This window comes from Phascolarctos cinereus, unplaced genomic scaffold (assembly GCF_003287225.1).
Source record: "Phascolarctos cinereus isolate Bilbo 61053 unplaced genomic scaffold, phaCin_HiC Scaffold_5;HRSCAF=322, whole genome shotgun sequence".
NCBI lineage: Eukaryota > Metazoa > Chordata > Mammalia > Diprotodontia > Phascolarctidae > Phascolarctos > Phascolarctos cinereus.
Genome location: NW_027555958.1, coordinates 13,247,405 through 13,262,640, shown reverse-complemented (window position 1 = coordinate 13,262,640; position 15,236 = coordinate 13,247,405).

Genomic DNA, 15,236 nt, shown 5'->3' with positions numbered 1-15,236 from the left:
GGGGTGGCCAGCAGAACCCAGCTAAGACTTGTTCCTTTCCCAGAGACATTGTCATGGAGACTTCCTTGGAATCACAGACATGCTGGGCAAGAGTGGATGTGAGTGTACGTTCCAGGACCTTGAGGGGAATTTCCACAAAGGGACCACCATGCAGACAGAAGAGTAGGAGGAATGCAAGCTGCAGCCAGTCTCTAGGCTTCTGCCAAGCCCAGCAGGAGCTTGGGATGGATGCACTGTAGACTGGGGTCTGTCAAAGGGGCCAAGAGCAGACAAGGGCCAAATCATCTGATGAGGCAAATGAAGCCTAGTCCAAAACTCCTTCTCCCTGCTGTGACTTCCTAGAGGGTTGTGTTGGGGAAATTTCTGCCCAGGCTTTAAGTCTCACTCCTTTCTTCCTCACCTCCCTCAGACCATCTGGAGGAGGGCAAAGGAGAAGAGAGCCACCCCTGCTGCTGTCACTTACTGAAGCCTTCCCTGTATTGCCTGAATGATCATCTGTGTTTTCTAGGCTATTTGATACGCCTAATAAAGTATGTGGTCATCAACAGTGATTTGTGCAATCCTATGGGGCTGGAGGCACAACAGTGAGAAAGAGAAAGTTAGCCCTGGGAGAAAAATAAATGGGGGCTCAGAATCAATTAGAAATAGAGTTTGATATAATTTCTTGGCATATTCCAGAGCATATCCTTCCTCACTAGCTTCTCTTTGATCCCAGAGAGAGTTCGTGAGCAGGTAAACCTGTGGAGGATGGGGAACGTAGGGTCTCTAACTGCACCTTTCAGCACTGAGCCTTGCGTGGAATTCGACGACTCCTCCTCTCCAACCAGACTCATAGGAGAGATAGCTCTGTCATATGCATGTGTCTGCTTTCCCTCCTTCTTCACTTTTCTTTTTCCTCTTTGTCTTTCAGAGATTTCTGGGGCAGCCATTCCTGCCCATGGAGCAAAGGGAGTGGAAAGGCTGGTGAAAGGAGGCAGAAGACTTTCACCCATTTTGAGGGAAGGTGGCAGGCTTTGGGGGTTGGACCCTTCTGTTTGTAGTGAGTGGGACCTGCACTTTCTCCACTTTGGCTAGGACTGCTGAAGCCAGGTTAAGGGCAGACTGGGGATTGCAGTCCTGGGTGTAGCCTGAATTCTTGCCCATGGAAATTAGCCAGGACCAGTATTACCAGAAGCCTCAATTCAGGAGCAAGGGGATGGCTTGAGAGATCATCTAAATTGCCAGGGATTCTCAGCTGTCTCTAAACATGGAGAAGCGGCGAGCTAGGGAGAAGGTCTTCTCTCCTCGTGCTTCTTTCTTATTTCAACTCTGAGGTCCCAAAATGGGGCCCTGGATTGCTGGCTCCCCCATGCCCCTCGGTCTGTCTTTCCCCTCGTGCCCTCTTTACAGCATAGGATCGTGGATTTAGAACCTCAGAAATTATCTAATTCAAACCTATGTTCCCAACATTTCACAGACAAGGAAGCTGAAGCTCAGAGGGGTTTAGTGACTCACCTGAGGTCACACAGATGGTCAACAGTAAAGTAAGGATTTGAATCCCAGTCTTCCTGATTCTCGTGTCCATCATTCCCTCCACTATACTAGTATCATGAACAATCTTTATTTTTTGGAGGGGTTTTTTGTATTTTTTTCATGAACAATTTTTTAAAGAAGAGAGTTAGAGGGGCAGCTAGGTGGTACAGTGGAAAGAGCTCCAGCCTTGGAGGCAGGAGGACCTGAGTTCAAATCCAGCCTCAGATACTTGACACTTATTACTACCTGTGTGACCCTGGGCAAGTCACTCAACTCCACTGCCTCACTAAAAAGCAGAGGGAAAAAAAGAGAGTTAGAAGGTGGTAGATATGTCAACTACCAAGTAACACCATGAAAATGAAATAGATTGTATTTTAACAGACCAGAAATGACTTGTTATAGGTATGGGAGCAATTTCTGAATCGGCTATTTCTGTATAATCATACTACTGACTTGTTAGCTCAAAGACCAAGAAGTAATACCAAATTAAAAATAAATAGTAAAAATGGGGTGATATGGTACACCCAGCTCTAACCTGGGCCCATTTAAACAAGATGCTGATGCCCTCGAATGGAAAATGGGGAAAAGAAAAGGTAGTAACACAAATTTCCATCATTTCCTAAGAAAAATTAACTAATACAGATGCTTTCCTGGCCAAATAGAGCGATACAGCAACTGGGTGTGGTTAGGTAATACGGTGTCATTTGTAAAACCATACACAGAGAGACAGTGGAAACTTATACATGGTGTATGTAGCCTCATAAAGTAGGGAAGGGGAAGGGGAAGGGAACAAACATTTATTAGGCATCTACAATGTGCTAGGCACTATGCTAAGTGCTTTTTTATTATTATTACAAATAATATCTCATTTGATCCTCGCAACAACCCTAGGAGGTAGGTACTATTGTTACCCTCATTTTATAGTGAAAGAAACTGAGGCAGACAGAAGTTAAGTAATTTGGCCGGGATCACACAGCTAGAAAGTGTTCAAGGTTGGATTTGGATTCAGATCTTCCTGGCTCCAAGCTCAGCGTCCTGTCCTAGAACAGTGCTTTTTAAACTGTGAGTCTCAACCCCATATGGGGTTGTGTAACTGAATGTGGGGGGTTGTGAAAAATTTGGCAACAGTAAAAGATTTTAGAATGTGCAGTGATCAAAAATTAATTCAAAATCAAACGCATAATGAATCCAAGGTGTTTATGGTAATGCTTACCCATGTTGCACTGAGTGATTTTATTGCAGTCTTGGTTCTGAACACACAACATGTGCACTTGGCACTTTGCGTGCCATCATGCCACGCCACGCAACGCCAATGAGTGCTGCCAGAAACACCTTGCCTCAGGTTTGAGACTATTATGTGCTATGAACTGCAGTGTTTTTATTGTGCAAAGTTTTCTGCTCTCATACAAGCATAATAGTTTAATTACAGAAAATAAAGACTTTTAATATTTCCTACCATAAAAATAATCAAACACACCCATCTCATTAGTATGCAAATTTGTTTTTGTCTTTAAAAATGATAAAATTATATATATACCAAAGAGTTGTTTTAAAATAAATTTCTTTATGATTTATCATCAGTAAATGTTTGATTTGTACACCTATTTTATATACCTATATATCCAAGGTCACATAAAAATTTTTTGGGCAAAAAGGGGTTGCGAGTGAAAAAAGTTTAAAAAGGCCTGGTCTAAATGGAGCTTGTGGGGAGGGACAGATAGGTATCTCTGGAGTCTTGTCCACCTCTCTCCAAGAGAGCCTTTGATTCCTGTCTGGAGTAGAGCAAGCAAGAGAAAAGGCCAAGAGGCTGGCCATTCTATTCTTTGAGGGAAGGCACCAAACCAAAATTATATCATCTGCTCCTCTAAATATTGTTGATCTTGGGGCATGATTTTAGGTACAAATCACTTTCCTGGCTGCTATCCTTTAAAAGGAGAGGGTAGCCCAAAGTTTACACTCACTGGATTGCTTCTTTCCCACTAAATGCTAGTTACACAAAAGACCATCACAAATAGTCAATAGTGAGTAAACTCATTTATCCAAGCAAATAACAAATAGAAACTGGAGACGTTATATAGATTAGAATATACCAGAAAATACGCAGTCTGAATGGGCTTACCTACCGGGAGCCATCTATCTCAACTCAACAGAGGGGCTCCAATCTTACCCAAGTAGAAATCCCCAAAGTTCCTAGGGAGGTAAGCCGGAAATCTGGGACATATTGAGGCACTGGTCCCTCTACATGCTTTCTGCCACTTCCTAGTGTTTTTATTCCCCTCTCTTCATGGGTCTCTCCCTAAAGAGGGTCTGGAACCACATGTGTCTCTCAAGCAGGAATGAAGACTATCTCTCTGCTCCAAAGCTCTCGCACTAACTCCATTTCTCATGCAGGGCACACGTTTTTGAGAAATTATTCTCTCCATCAATTAGGAAAGTCTTACGTTAAATTCTCGGGCTTAAAATCTGGGTTACATTTGTCAAGTGCAAAAAACTATAAAAATTCAAGCTGTTATCATGGAGCAAATATTACTCAATAGATATTTGTTAAATGGCTACGGTATGTTGTTTATGTGGTCAGCAATATGAGGGATACAAAGAAACAGTAAGATAGAATCTCTGCCCTCCTGGAGTTTTTAGTCTAGCCTGGAAGTCAGCTGAAATCAGAGAATTTATAATGAAATTACCAAAAAAAAAAAGACAATTGAACACTAGGTTATATGGTATCAAGCATAATTACAGTCAGAGGACAGAGAAATGAGACAACAAGGTGGACTACAATCAGGGGCATGCTGAAGCCAGCCGATCATTGAATTTTCATTGTGAGCATTTATACCTCAGATATCAGCAAATACTACAATGCAGGCCTTGATTTATTGTTTTCTTGCTTGTTTAAACTTAACAAAGTGATGGAGAAAATAATACCACTTCAGATTAAACTTAAAAGTGTGTCAAAGGTACATTCTCCTCCCTCTCCTTGCTCCCCTCCCAAGCCAGTTGTTAAACATTTACCAGCACACCACTGGAATAGTGATGGACCATTTCAAGGATAAGTTAGGACTTACACTGGACTTAAGGTTAATACTGAAGGATGCTGTATTTGGAGGCAGAGGACCTGGGTCTGAGACCCAGAACTGCTACATATTAGCTTTGTGTTCTTGGATGAGTCCTGTCCCCATTTTGGGCCTCAGAATTTCTATCCATTAGGCAGCTAGATGGCACCATAGTGCATAGAACACCAGGCAGGAAGCGTCAAGATCTTCCTGAGTTCAAATCCAGCCTCAGACACTTACTAGGCTAGGCTGGTCATTTTACCCTGTTTGCCTCAGTTTCCTCATCTGTAAAATGAGCTGGAGAAGGCAATGGCAAACCACTCCAGTATCTTTGCCAAGAAAAGCCCAAACGGGGCTATGAAGGGCTGGATGTGACTGACATGAGTCAACGACAAAAATTTCTATCTATAAAATGAAACAAAAGGGTCAGGCTAGGTGATTTTAAGGTACTTTCCACCTCTAGTAATACTGAACATAGATAGTCTTTTAATTTTTATAAATCATTTTACATACATTATTGCATCTGATCCTTACTATGAGAAGAGAAGCCCAACCAGCATGAGATTGGAAGTCAGGGGACTGGAGCTGGAATCTGGAATCTGTCATTTCTTACCAGGGTGACCTTGGGCAAATCATGTGACTTCTCAGCACCTCATTTTCCCCAGATATAAAATGAGTTGTTCAGGCATTTTTCAGTTGTGTCGGACTCTCCATGACCCCATTTAGGTTTTCTCAGCAAAGATACTGCAAAGACACTGCCATTTCCTTCTCCAGCTCATTTGACAGATGAGGAAATGGAGGCCAACAGGTTTAATGACCTGCCCAGTGTTGCACAGCTAGTAAGTGTCTGAGGCTGGGTTTGAACTCAGGAAGATGAGTCTTCCTGATGCTAGGCCTGGGGTTGCACTAGATGGCCCTCAAGGTCCTTTCCATTCAAGGCACTATAATCTTATGACTGGGCCCAGTACCAGGCACAGCAGGAAATAAATCAGCATAGACAGGAGCATGGTGGGGGGGGTGGCCCAGAGCCTACAGACTCTGAAATGGCACGCCTAGGAGTTAGGCCTTGATGCATTGAATGAGTAGAGAACCTTTTAAGTTGTTGAAGATGTTGGGCAAGAGATGAGTAAGGACCTGAAGCATGCATGAACAGAGGATAGCATGAAATGGAAATGCCTCATTATAGAGTCAAGATTGGAAAGGAAGGAAATGAAGCATGAGGAGAGATAATGGCCTACCAAGAGGACTGGAGATCTTGATGAAGGCCAAGGATGGGATGAGGTGGAAGAAATCACATGAATCAAGGCTTTGGTCAGATAGAGAAGTTTTTAATGAATGAAGCAGAACACTTGTGGCTAACTGTGCATACTGGGTGTGACCATCCCTGTGTGTGGCTGAAGTAGAGTGAAGGTCAGGGGATTTCTGGAGGCGTTTGAGAGAGCAGCCCTGTGAATGCTGAAGTCCTCTAGTTTAAGGGCAGGATTTGAGGAAGAGAGGAAGATGGTGAGCCAGGTAGTGACTTCTTGAAAAAGGAGGGAGAATGACTTGGAAGGACCAGGATGTAAGAGCCACCGTAATCTGGATTGGGTGGAAATTTCTGATACCGCAAACTTCAAAGAGAAGGATGCTGAATGATGATGGTAAGGAAAAGTCTAGAAAGGACTGTGGAGAGCAAGGGACTATTCCAATTCCCTCTCCAGTACGGAGGGGTTGGGGGTTTGGGTGCAGATACAGCCAGTGGTACCGAGAAGAGCCATGGATATTGTACCATGAGAGTGGAGCCCAGTCTCAGAGAAGACTTGTAGAAAGAAGGAGTGAGAGAGAAAGAGGTCTCAGAAGAAGGGCAGTTTGTTCAATGTGGAAGGGAATTTCAAAGGGCACAGTGGAAGGGTCAGAAGCAGAAGGGGATGCATAGTAGGATATGGGTGGGAAAGATGGGGTTGAGAAATAGGGGTGAGGGAACAGGAAGTAGAGGTTGGGAAATGTTTGCTTCTACATGGCTGGTGATTGATTAAAACAGGAATAGGAAGGAAAACAGGAGGATGGAGATTGTTAGCCATAGGGCTTGTTGTAGGTGGCAGATGAATAGCAAAGCTTTCAGTCTCTAAGGGATGCTGCTGAGAGTCCTGGACTGGGCCTGGGTCCGGCTTGCCTGGACCCAGTGCTGTAGCTTTTCTTCCTCCTGAAGAGGCAGGTCATATGTTGGTACCAAGGCTCACAGGATCATAGCTTTAGAGCTAGAAGGGATCTTAGAGGCCACTGATACCCTCTGAGACAGTCAAAGAAGGGCAAGTCTTCCCATGTGTTGTGTGGATCCTTTAGGAAGACTGGAGAACATGGGGCATTACTCTTTGCATGAGAAAAAATACCCAAGCCAGTGGCATAATAACATTGGACACTTCAAGCAAAGTCTCTGATATGCATGAATGGGCCAATCAGTACGCCCATCAGTACAATGAGGCCCTGTGATTTCATGGCTGCAGAACTACTTTCATCAATGCAAACCATCTATGACTTATAGTCTTGGAATGTTGCTCAAGACTCGGGGATGTTCAGTGACTGGCCCATATTCAGGTAGCCAGGAAGTGCCAGAGGGGTATTCTAACACATGTCTGTCTTCTTGACCCTGAGTTCAGCTCTCTACCCATCACAGTGAGTGGCCTCAAAGCACCAGTGCGGTTTCCATGCATAGCATCAAAGTATCTGCTGGACATGTCATCAGTCTTTGTTCTCAAGGAGCTTTTGGCCTCTCAGGGGAGATGACACACACCTATATTAGCACATACAAAATATAAGTCAACCAACCAGCAAGCATTTATTAAGTACTGATTATGTGTCAGGCACTGTGCTGGGCACTAGCAATGCAAAGACAAAAATGAAACGATTCCTGCCTTCAAGGAAACCTACATTTGGGGGAAAGAATGGGACGTTTAAAAAATTTCAAGAGACATAATTTCTGGGCAATATAATAATTTTATTAATAAGGCCAGCATGCTTACTAATGAAAGGATGGTCATTTGGCCATCTCTCTTAGGCCAAAGCCCCTTATTGTGGTGGGCTCACAGTTCATATGCCCATGGAAGAATAGGTGTTCCTCAGGGTGGCAATCAACTCCGATTGGTGAACAATTAATGAGAAAACGAATATTAGAATGAGAGTGTAGGCTATATTGAAATGAGGGTCTTTGGGTATGTGACTTGAATCACCCAAATCTTGGTCAAAGAGACATCAATTTCCATGTCACCTGTCTGACAAAAGGGAGGATCCATATTTCCTCAGACCTGTCTGAACAAACACAATGAGCAGGAATGCAGTCATTAACTTAAGCTTAGAATTTCTTTTACTGTCTGATTAGATCTTAGCCATCCTGGCAAGGTAAATCTTTAAGACAGATTTCCCACACTTGTTGGTTTCTGGATGAGGAAGTAGAAAAGGGGGAAAACCTTGGTCCTAATACAATAATTAGTTATTAATACCAGAAAGAAAAAATAATTTCTCACAGGAATAAGAGTGGGAAAAAAAAGACTTTTCTCCCTTTGGTGTTTGCTCATTTCCCCACCCTATTTCTTGACTTCTAGCTCTTTGTTAAAGTAGGGCTCTGCTTCCAGGGTGGAGGGCATACTTTCCCAAGCTTCGGGTTTTTTGCGCAGCTGTTTTCAGAGCTAGTTCTGGGGGTCTGTAAGCTTCCAGTTCTTTCAGGGTGGTATGATCTAAGGAGAAGTGTGTTTGCTCCTGTGCTTGATCTGTGAGTGACTGTAAGCGGTCTGGTCTCCCCTGGACCTGTGACAGGGGGCCTCTCCTCTCCTGCAGGACAAGCTTGGCAGTGCAAATGCTATTGCTTCTCCTTACCCTGGTAACTGCCTTCTAGGGCTGGGACCTGGATCCCAGTGTGGGCAATGCAGCAGAGTCCTGCCTCGGTGCTAGCACAGAGACTCCTGTCATCTCCTCCTGACGAGTTGTTCAACTCCCTTACCATCTGGGGGCTGAGAGCTCCGAAAGCAGCCACTGCCACTGGCCCTGCTGATTCAGTGGCTTGCAAGGCCTGCTCCTGGTTTGTTGGAGGCTGTTCTGTGCTGGTGAAGCCCAGGCTAGACTGCGCTCCGCTCTCACCTTGGTGTGATAGACCTTTCCCACTGACCTTCTAAGTTGTCTTGGCCTGGAAAATTGTCTCACCCCATCCTTTTGTGGGTTCTGCTCCTCCAGAATTTATTTGGAGGCAATATTTTAAAGGTATTGGGAAGGGGTTGGGGATTTGGGAGAGCTCAGATGAGTCTCCTTCCTCCCTTTGGAAAGGGAGACTACAGGAAGAAAAACCAGATGGTTTCACTCCAGGTACAGCCTGCAGTAGTGAAGACCTGGCCCAGAGCGGTAACAATGACCATGGAAACCCCTGGCTTCTGTCAAGGCATAGCCAGGTACCACCACAAATACCTGTTCTTTCCTTCCCCCCTCACCCTGAATCAGCAGTGGAGGGAACCTTCGAGGTCATCCAGTCCAATTCCCCTCCTTAGCCACCCCCTGGTGCAGGCCCTCATCCACTCACACCTGGAGTTATTATTGCACTTATTACAGCAGCCTCAAGTCTCTCCCCATTCCATTCTGTCCCCCACTCTGCTGTCAAGTTGAGCTTCCCTAAAGCACTTGTCTGACCATGTCACTCCCCATTCAGTAATCCTCGGTAGCTCCCTATTACCTCCATGATCAAATAAAAAATCCTCTTTGGCTTTTTTAGCCCTTCCTAACTTGGCCCCTTCCAACCTTTCCAGTCTTATTACACTTCACTCTCCTCTACAAATTCTATGACTTAGTGACACTGCACTGCTCCTAGTTTCTCACACAAGACACCCCACCTCCCAACTCCACACAGTTTTTTTTAAAATAATTTTTTTGTTGATTTCTCTTTTCACATCACCAAAATTTCTTCCCTTTACTCCTCTCTCTCCCCTTCCTAGAGATACATCCTATGTAATAAATAATCTTTTTTTTTTTGTAAATAGAATTTCATTTTTTCCAATTACATATAAAGGTAGTTTTCAACATTCATTTTTTTACAAGATTTTGAGTTCCAAATTTTTCTTCCTCCCTCCCCCCTCCCTAAGACGACAATCAATCTGATATAGGTTATACATGTGCAATCATGTTAAACATAACAAATAATATTTTTAAAAGAAAGAGAGAAAACAATCAGCAATGCTGATCAACACATTAAAAAAAAAGTCCGTACACTGGTGGATCTCCTCTGCCAAGGAGATAGGTGAAGACATCAGCTCATACCTCTTTGGAGCCATGCCAACTATTTGTAATTTTGTAGCATTCACGTTCAGTACTCTGAGGTGGTCATTCTTTCCAGTTACATTGTTGTCAACATTGTGTATATTGTTCTCATGGCTCTTCTGCCTTTATCTCGCATCAGTTCATGTAAATCTCTTCATACGTCATTGTATTCATTATATTTGTTATTTCTTACAGCAAAGTAAAATATTTTGTTACATTTATGTACCAGTGTTTGCTTAGTCATTCCTCAACCAATGGGGATCTACTTTGTTTCTAGTATTTGCTACCACAACATATGTGTGTGAATGTGTATCTTTTTGTGGTAGCAAATGTATATGGTGCATATGAGGACAATCTTATGAGTGACTTCAAGAAATAGGAGCCTCAGACTGGAATCTGCTTTAAAGGGCACAGACGTGGGGGCAAAGATTGGAAATTGAGGGGATGCCCATCCATTGGGGAATGGCTGAACAAGTTGTGATGTGTGAATGTAATGGAACACTGTTGTGCCATCAGAAACGATGAGCAAATGGACTTCAGAAAAACCTGGAAAGACTTGTATGGACTGAGGCTGAGTGAAGTGAGCAGAACCAGGAGAACATTGTACACAGTAACAGTCACATTGCACAGTGACTGGCTTTGATAGACTCAGCTCTTCTCAACAGCATTCTAAGACAGCTCCAAAAGACTCATGATGGAAAATGCTATCCACATCCAGAAAAAGAACTATGGGGTCGGAAAGCAGATGGAAGCATGCTATTTCCTCTCTTTCTCATTCTTTTGTTTTGTTTTGTTTCTTCTTTCTTGTAGTTTCTCCCATTGGTTCTAGTTCTTCTTTACAACATGACTAATGTGGAAATATGTTTAATCCAAATGTGTTAGTAGAGCCTATATCAGCTTGCATGCTGTCTTGGGGAGGGAGGAAGGAGGGAGGGAGAGAAAATTTAAAACTCAAAAGCTTATGGAAGTAAATGTTAAAAACTAAAAATAAATTAATTAATTATAAAAAAAGGCACAGATATTTTAATTACTTCATTTGTGTAATTCCAAGCTGTTTTCCAGAATGGTTGAATTCATTCCTAGCTCCCCCAACAATGCCCTAGTTCTGCCCATCTTTCTGCAACCCTTCCAGCAATAATGATTCTCATTTTTTTGGTCATCTTTGACAATTTGCTGGGTGACATAACCTCAGGGTTATTCTGATTGATTTTTTCCTCACCATTAGTGATTTAGAGAGCTTTTACATAAGATTGTAAATAGTTTATGATTTTTTCTTTTGTTCATATAATTTGACCATTTATCCATTGGGGAATGGCTCATATTCTTATAAATTTAACTCAGTTCCTCATATATTTTGGAAATAAGGCCTTTATCAAAGAAACTTACTGTAAAGATTTTTTTCCCCCTTCTGTTAACTTTCCCTTCTAATCTTAGCTGCATTGAATTTGTTTTTTGTGCAAAAGTTTTGCATCCTTTTAAAATACTTTATAGCAGTTTAAGTAAAACTAGCCTCATATCTTTTTTTAAAAGTAGAGTTCTTGAGCTGATAGATCAGAGCAATGCCATGGATTTAACATATTCTTGATTCCAACAAAGTGTTTTGAAGTTCCCCATGTTATCCGTGTGGATAAAGTGGCAAATATGAACTGCTCCTAGATGATGCTACTTTGTGGTAGACATAGTTAAGTTAAGTTGGTTAAGCAACCATTCTTTCTTAAAATTTATTATTATTATTATTATTATTATTATTTTTTTTTGGAGAGGCAGTGGGGTGAAGTGACTTGTCCAGGGTCACACAGCTAGTAAGTGTCAAGTGTCTGAGGCCAGATTTGACCTCAGATCTTCCTGACTCCAAGGCCAGAGCTCTTTTCACTGCACCACTTAGCTGCCCCCCCCATTTTTATTTTTTAATGTTCATTTTTAAAAATTTTGAGTTCCAAATTCTCTCCCTCCAGTCTTTCCCCCCACCCACTGAGGAGGAAAGTAATATGACATCAATTATACATGCAAAGTCATGCAAAACATATTTCCATATTAGTCATGTTGCAAAAAGAAAAAAAGGGGGAAAAAAGTATGTTAGTCACCCATTCTCGATGGGTAATGATTAATGATTCTTTCCAGCCTGAGGGCAGTTTCTAGAAGCATGCCATAAGACTTTGTCATTGACCCTGTGCTATTTCACATTTTTATCAGCAACTTGGATGAGACATCAACTTTTCAGATGATACAAAAACTGGAAGGCATAGCTTATACCATAGACAGGATAGGAGATTCCTAGACTTTCATTTTGACTCCTTTCTCCAGTTGCTGATGAAGAGGTGGCCCTTCTCTGCCAAGGCCAAACCCTCTGTTTGCTCTTGGCCTCATCCCCTTCAGTAGATTCACCTCCAGCATTTTGTTGATTGTGCCCCATGCCTGGAATGCTCTCCCTCCTAATCTCTGCCTCCCAGCTTCCCTGGCTTCTTTCAAATCTCAGCCAAAGTCCCAGCTTCTGCAAGAAGCTCTTCCAGGGCCTCCTCAATCTTAGTTCCTTCCCTGGGAGATTACCTGCAATTTACTCTGTTTATACCTTACTTGTATTTAGTTGTCTGCATCTTCTCTCTCCACTTAGAATGTAAACTTCTGGAGAGCAGGGACTATTCTGCCTTTTGTGGTGTGCCCAGTGCCTGGCACACAGTAGGTGCTTAATAAATGCTTGTTGGCTCAACAGAATCCGGTCTTCTAGTCAGACAAAGGGGATTTCTTGAGCATTCTCTGCCATGGCAGGGGCGTGGGGATAGACCCTAAATTTAAGAATTGGGATGTCATTCCTTCTAGAAAGAGAAGATAAAGTTCCTGAGCAGTGAACTTCTTAGGAAGAAAAGATCATCTGTTTGGCCTCAGAAACTGGAAAAGCAACAAGAGACTACCCTCACAATGTGGGGAGGCAGACGACGTGTACTTGACTCTGAGTTGTGCAGACAGTGCCAGCCAGATGGAAAGGGGGATTGCCTGTCCTATGGAAGAGGGTGATTTTACTCTCTGAAGATGTTGCTCTGCTGACAGCCCTGAGCTGAGTCCTTTCCAAGATAAGTTCAGCACATGAAGTGGTTCTGAGTCAATAGTCTGGGACACGGGTAGAAGAGGGGAATCCAACAGAGATGGAACTGTGTTAAGTAATCACATGCTTGATGTGTTTTCTGTATCTCTTTAGGTCTCCTGTGAGCACTTTGAAACTTCTATGTTTTCTGTGAGATGAAATAAAGGCTGTCCTTTAGCCAATATGTTTTTGTTACCTTGAATGCTTGTAAAAGGACTGGGGGACCTGTTGCTCACATTTGTGGAAACAAAAACTTTCTATGTTATATTTAGAGATTTTCCAGAGTAAACTTTGGTTGGAGGCATAAAAGTAAAAAAAAAAATCTTCTAAGCCCGCGTCTGAGAATAAGCAGGTAGCACAGCAGATAGAGTGCTAGGCCTACAGTCAAGAAGCCCTGAGTTCAATCCAGCCACAGACACTCACTAGCTATGTGACTGTGGGCAAGTCACTTAAGGCTGTTTGCCTCATTTTCAGTTTATTCACTGAAAGGTCAAATAGTGAAGCTGAAGCTTATATGCTTTGGCCACATAATGAGAAGATGGGAATCATTGGAAAAGAGCCTGATGTTGGGAAGGATTGAAGGTAAAAGGAAAAGGGGACGACAGAGGATAAGTCATGGAAACAAAGAACATTAACTTGGACAGACTTTGGGAGACAGTGGAGGATAGGAAGGCCTGGTGTGCTGTGGTCCATGGAGTCTGAAGAGTTGGACATGACTGAACAACAGCAAAAACGAGCTGGAGAACTGTCTTTGCCAAGAAAACCCCAAATGGGGTCACACAGATTTGGACTTGAGGGAAACAACTGAACAACAATGAGGTCTACCTCTGAGATCGAACCTGCTCCACATGAACCTAAGCCCTGGGCTCCACTATCATACATCCCAGCTCATTCAGAAATTCTCCAGTGGATCGGCTTTCACTTGGTTTCTAACTGTTTTGTTTTGCTATCACACACCCCGAAAAAATTGATGCTGTTAATATTTTGGTACAGATGGAGTCTTTCTGTCTTTGACTTGGGGTATGTGTCTAGATCACTGGGTCAGAGGGCATGACCAGTGTTCATAGGAGCATTTCATCCTGTTCTCAGAGACCCAGCATGTCTGCCCCATGTTCTCCGAGCAGTATTCTGGCCCTTTTTGCTTCCACAGCTGGAAACTGCAGGGTGATGGAAGGAGCAATGGTCCCTAACTGACCTTGACCTCTAAAGTCTTTTCCAGTTCTCAAGCTGTTCCTGTGTTAATATTAATGCTGCTTTGGGAGGCACACAGGTCTTAGGAATCATAGGATTTATAACTCAAATGGACCTCAGAAGTTATCCAAACCAACCCTCTCATAACAACATAACAAGTTAGAACAATGATAACAACATAACAAGTAGAGACCCAGAAAGGGGAATTCGCTTTTCCTGGTGTTGATGTTCAGTCATGTCCAACTCTCATTTGGGATTTTCTTGGCAGAGATGCTGGAGTGGTTTGCCATGTTCTTCTCCAGTTCATTTTACACACGAGGAAACTGAGGCAAACAGGGTTAAGTGACTTGCCCACAGTGATGGAGCTAGGAAGTGTCTGAGGCCAGATTGAAGAAGAGTCTTCTCGACTTCAGGCCCAGCACGCTACCTGCTGCCCTTTCCAAGGTGAGACAGATAGTAAGTAAGTAGCAGGGCTGGGGTTTAAACCCAGGTCTCCTGACTTTAGTCCACTAGGCTGCCTCACTTTTCCTGCCTGTCAAAACATGCTGTGTTGCAATAGCTCATGCCAGTTCATTATTGTTACCTGCCTCAGTTTCATCTTGTCCCAGAATTCTCCAGGTCATTTCAGACTCACAAGAAGCTCCCTGGGAAACCACAGGTTGGAATTTTGGTAAGAAAAGGCCATGGCTGAGTAATCATTGGGGACCACCATGCTGAAGTCTAATCTACAGAGTTGTACAAAGTAGATTAGAGTGTCATGGGATCATAACTGTTAGGTGCTGATGTAATGAAGACCTTATTGCTTTGATCATTTTGAGCCACCACGCCCATTTGAATTATACCTTGTGTAACATGAATCTCCTGAAAGCCTCCTGAGAACTCTGTCCCTGGAGCGCTTGCCTACCTTTACTAGGTTGAATGGGGGATATCCTGGGTAATCAAGTAAGCAAATCAGAGTTAAAGCCCCCACAGAGCAATGCTTTCTACTCTCAGACCATAGGAGAACCACAGATCAAATAGAAAAGTATTTAGTGAAGAGAGAATAACAATAAATCTGAAGTAACGTTAGACTACATTGAAAGGCATGGTGGCCAGGGCTAAAGAAACTTCTCTTGGAAGCACGAGTTCCT